This window comes from Oncorhynchus keta, unplaced genomic scaffold (assembly GCF_023373465.1).
Source record: "Oncorhynchus keta strain PuntledgeMale-10-30-2019 unplaced genomic scaffold, Oket_V2 Un_contig_5853_pilon_pilon, whole genome shotgun sequence".
In the NCBI taxonomy this organism is placed as follows: domain Eukaryota; kingdom Metazoa; phylum Chordata; class Actinopteri; order Salmoniformes; family Salmonidae; genus Oncorhynchus; species Oncorhynchus keta.
The window spans coordinates 40,001-45,000 of NW_026288545.1; the positions used below are offsets into that span (position 1 = coordinate 40,001).

General features: G+C 50.3%; 1 pseudogene; it reads left to right on the top strand.

Annotated features, from left to right (window-relative positions):
- Positions 1-5,000, top strand: part of LOC127925567 (general transcription and DNA repair factor IIH helicase subunit XPB-like) — a 53,362-nt pseudogene that overhangs the window by 37,458 nt on the left and 10,904 nt on the right.

The window sequence follows — 5,000 nt, forward strand, 5'->3', positions numbered from 1 at the left end:
ACCCCGTAATGACATCACAATACCCCGTAATGACATCACAATACCCCGTAATGACATCACAATACCCCGTAATGACTTCACAATACCCCGTAATGACTTCACAATACCCCGTAATGACATCACAATACCCCGTAATGACATCACAATACCCAGTAATGACATCACAATACCCAGTAATGACATCACAATACCCCTTAATGACATCACAATACCCCATAATGACATCACAATACCCCGTAATGACATCACAATACCCCGTAATGACATCACAATACCCCAGAATGACATCACAATACCCCAGAATGACGAAGCAAACACAGGTTTTTAGACAGAAATATCTTATAAGTATTCAGACCCTTTGCTATGAGACTCGAAATTGAGCTCAGGTGCATCCTGTTCCCATTGATCATCCTTGAGATGTTTCAACAACTTGATTGGAGTCCACCTGTGGTAAATTCATTTGATTGGACATGATTTGGAAAGGCACACACCTGTCTATATACGGTCCCACAGTTGACAGAACAAAAGGCACCTAAAGGAATCAGACCATGAGAAACAAGATTCTCTGGTCTGATGAGAAACAAGATTCTCTGGTCTGATGAAACCAATATTGAACTCTTTGGCCTGAATGGCAAGCGTCATGTCTGGAGGAAACCTGGCACCATCCCTACGGTGAAGCATGGTGGTGGCAGCATCATGTCTGGAGGAAACCTGGCACCATCCCTACGGTGAAGCATGGTGGTGGCAGCATCATGTCTGGAGGAAACCTGGCACCATCCCTACGGTGAAGCATGGTGGTGGCAGCATCATGTCTGGAGGAAACCTGGCACCATCCCTACGGTGAAGCATGGTGGTGGCAACATCATGCCGTGGGGATGTTTTTCAGCGGCAGGGACTGGGAGACTAGTCAGGATCTAGGGGAAGATGAACAGAGTAAAGTACAGAGAGATCCTTGATGAAAACCTGCTCCAGAGCACTCAGGACCACAGACTGGGGAGAAGGTTCACCTTCCAACAGGACAACCACCCTAAGCACACAACCAAGACAACTCTCTGAATGTCCTTGGGTGGCCCAGCCAGAGCCCGGACTTGAACCCTATTGAACATCTCTGGAGAGATCTGAAAATAGCTGTGCAGCGACGTTCCCCATCCAACCTGACAGAGCTTGAGAGGATCTGCAGAGAAGAATGGGAGAAACTCCCCAAATACAGGTGTGCCAAGCTTGTAGCGTCATTACCTAAGAAGACTCGAGACTGTAATCACTGCCAAAAGTGCTTCAACAAAGTACTGAGTAAAGGGTCTGAATACTTATGGAAATGTTATATCAGTTTTTTGGGGGGTGAGGGAATAATTTTAATGTTATGTTATTACCTCGTACCTCAGCACATTGACTCAGTACTGGTACTTCCTGTATATAGCCATGCTATTACCTCGTACATCAGCACATTGACTCAGTACTGGTACTTCCTGTATATAGCCATGTTATTACCTCGTACATCAGCACATTGACTCAGTACTGGTACTTCCTGTATATAGCCATGTTATTACCTCGTACCTCAGCACATTGACTCAGTACTGGTACTTCCTGTATATAGCCATGTTATTACCTCGTACCTCAGCACATTGACTCAGTACTGGTACTTCCTGTATATAGCCATGTTATTACCTCGTACCTCAGCACATTGACTCAGTACTGGTACTTCCTGTATATAGCCATGTTATTACCTCGTACCTCAGCACATTGACTCAGTACTGGTACTTCCTGTATATAGCCATGTTATTACCTCATATATCTCAGGCCCTATATCTAACGTCTCTCTCCTCTCAGGCCCTATATCTAACTAACGTCTCTCTCCTCTCAGGCCCTATATCTAACGTCTCTCTCCTCTCAGGCCCTATATCTAACGTCTCTCTCCTCTCAGGCCCTATATCTAACGTCTCTCTCCTCTCAGGCCCTATATCTAACTAACGTCTCTCTCCTCTCAGGCCCTATATCTAACGTCTCTCTCCTCTCAGGCCCTATATCTAACGTCTCTCTCCTCTCAGGCCCTATATCTAACGTCTCTCTCCTCTCAGGCCCTATATCTAACGTCTCTCTCCTCTCAGGCCCTATATCTAACGTCTCTCTCCTCTCAGGCCCTATATCTAACGTCTCTCTCCTCTCAGGCCCTATATCTAACATCTCTCTCCTCTCAGGCCCTATATCTAACATCTCTCTCCTCTCAGGCCCTATATCTAACGTCTCTCTCCTCTCAGGCCCTATATCTAACGTCTCTCTCCTCTCAGGCCCTATATCTAACTAACGTCTCTCTCCTCTCAGGCCCTATATCTAACGTCTCTCTCCTCTCAGGCCCTATATCTAACTAACGTCTCTCTCCTCTCAGGCCCTATATCTAACGTCTCTCTCCTCTCAGGCCCTATATCTAACGTCTCTCTCCTCTCAGGCCCTATATCTAACTAACGTCTCTCTCCTCTCAGGCCCTATATCTAACTAACGTCTCTCTCCTCTCAGGCCCTATATCTAACTAACGTCTCTCTCCTCTCAGGCCCTATATCTAACGTCTCTCTCCTCTCAGGCCCTATATCTAACGTCTCTCTCCTCTCAGGCCCTATATCTAACTAACGTCTCTCTCCTCTCAGGCCCTATATCTAACGTCTCTCTCCTCTCAGGCCCTATATCTAACGTCTCTCTCCTCTCAGGCCCTATATCTAACGTCTCTCTCCTCTCAGGCCCTATATCTAACGTCTCTCTCCTCTCAGGCCCTATATCTAACTAACGTCTCTCTCCTCTCAGGCCCTATATCTAACTAACGTCTCTCTCCTCTCAGGCCCTATATCTAACGTCTCTCTCCTCTCAGGCCCTATATCTAACGTCTCTCTCCTCTCAGGCCCTATATCTAACGTCTCTCTCCTCTCAGGCCCTATATCTAACTAACGTCTCTCTCCTCTCAGGCCCTATATCTAACTAACGTCTCTCTCCTCTCAGGCCCTATATCTAACGTCTCTCTCCTCTCAGGCCCTATATCTAACGTCTCTCTCCTCTCAGGCCCTATATCTAACGTCTCTCTCCTCTCAGGCCCTATATCTAACGTCTCTCTCCTCTCAGGCCCTATATCTAACGTCTCTCTCCTCTCAGGCCCTATATCTAACGTCTCTCTCCTCTCAGGCCCTATATCTAACGTCTCTCTCCCCTCAGGCCCTATATCTAACGTCTCTCTCCTCTCAGGCCCTCCTCTCATCCCTATATCTAACTCTCATGGCCGTCTCTCTCCTCTCAGGGATGCAGATCCTACAGAACTTTAACCCCAAGATCAACACCATCTTCATCTCCAGGGTACCAACTCCTCCCCCCATCACGTGTCTCTCAAGGTCTCAGGCCCTCCCCCATCACATAATATCTCCTTACCTGGGCTATATCTCATCTCCTCTCGGGGAGGGACCTAAATTTGTCCTCTCAGGCCCCCCGTTTCGAAATGTTTTCCTCTCAGTTTGAATGAATGCACCCTCCTCTCAGGCCCTCGTCTGGCTCTCTCCTCTCAGGATAACTGAGGGTTTCCTCCTCTCAGGGGATATATTTGTAGTGTGGTTTCTTTTCCTCTCAGGCCGTCATGTGAGTCTCTCTCCTCTCAGGCCCTACATCTATGGCCCCACCGTCATGTGAGAGGGAGAGCACAGAATTTAAACACAACCGTCAAGATCAACACCATCTTCATCTGAGAGGGAGACCAACTCCTCCCCATCACGTGTCTCCAAGGGAACCAACCGTCATGTGAGATCAGATAATATCGTCATGTGACCTGGGCTGTCATGTCCAAATGGGGAGGGACCGTCATGTGAGAGGGGAGAGGTCCCATGTGAGATTATTACGGCACCGTCATGTGAGAGGGAATGTTTTCCTGAGTCATTGAATGAGGCACCGTCATGTGAGTTGAGTGGCACGGTCATGTGAGGGGAGAGGCACCGTCATAACTGAGGGTTTCTGGGAAGGCACCGATCATTTGAGTGGGTTTCTTTTCCTCTTCTGCCGTCATGTGAGAGGGAGAGGCACCGTCATGTGAGAGGGAGAGGCACCGTCATGTGAGAGGGAGAGGCACCGTCATGTGAGAGGGAGAGGCACCGTCATGTGAGAGGGAGAGCACCGTCATGTGAGGGAGAGGCACCGTCATGTGAGAGGGAGATGCACCGTCATGTGAGAGGGAGAGGCACCGTCATGTGAGAGGGAGAGGCACCGTCATGTGAGAGGGAGAGGCACCGTCATGTGAGAGGGAGAGGCACCGTCATGTGAGAGGGAGAGGCACCGTCATGTGAGAGGGAGAGGCACCGTCATGTGAGAGGGAGAGGCACCGTCATGTGAGAGGGAGAGGCACCGTCATGTGAGAGGGAGAGGCACCGTCGTGGGAGAGGCACCGTCATGTGAGAGGGAGAGGCACCGTCATGTGAGAGGGAGAGGCACCGTCATGTGAGAGGGAGAGGCACCGTCATGTGAGAGGGAGAGGCACCGTCATGTGAGAGGGAGAGGCACCGTCATGTGAGAGGGAGATGCACCGTCATGTGAGAGGGAGAGGCACCGTCATGTGAGAGGGAGAGGCACCGTCATGTGAGAGGGAGAGGCACCGTCATGTGAGAGGGAGAGGCACCGTCATGTGAGAGGGAGAGGCACCGTCATGTGAGAGGGAGAGGCACCGTCATGTGAGAGGGAGAGGCACCGTCATGTGAGAGGGAGAGGCACCGTCATGTGAGAGGGAGAGGCACCGTCATGTGAGAGGGAGAGGCACCGTCATGTGAGAGGGAGAGGCACCGTCATGGGAGAGGCACCGTCATGTGAGAGGGAGAGGCACCGTCATGTGAGAGGGAGAGGCACCGTCATGTGAGAGGGAGAGGCACCGTCATGTGAGAGGGAGAGGCACCGTCATGTGAGAGGGAGAGGCACCGTCATGTGAGAGGGAGAGGCACCGTCATGTGAGAGGGAGAGGCACCGTCATGTGAGAGGGAGAGGCACCG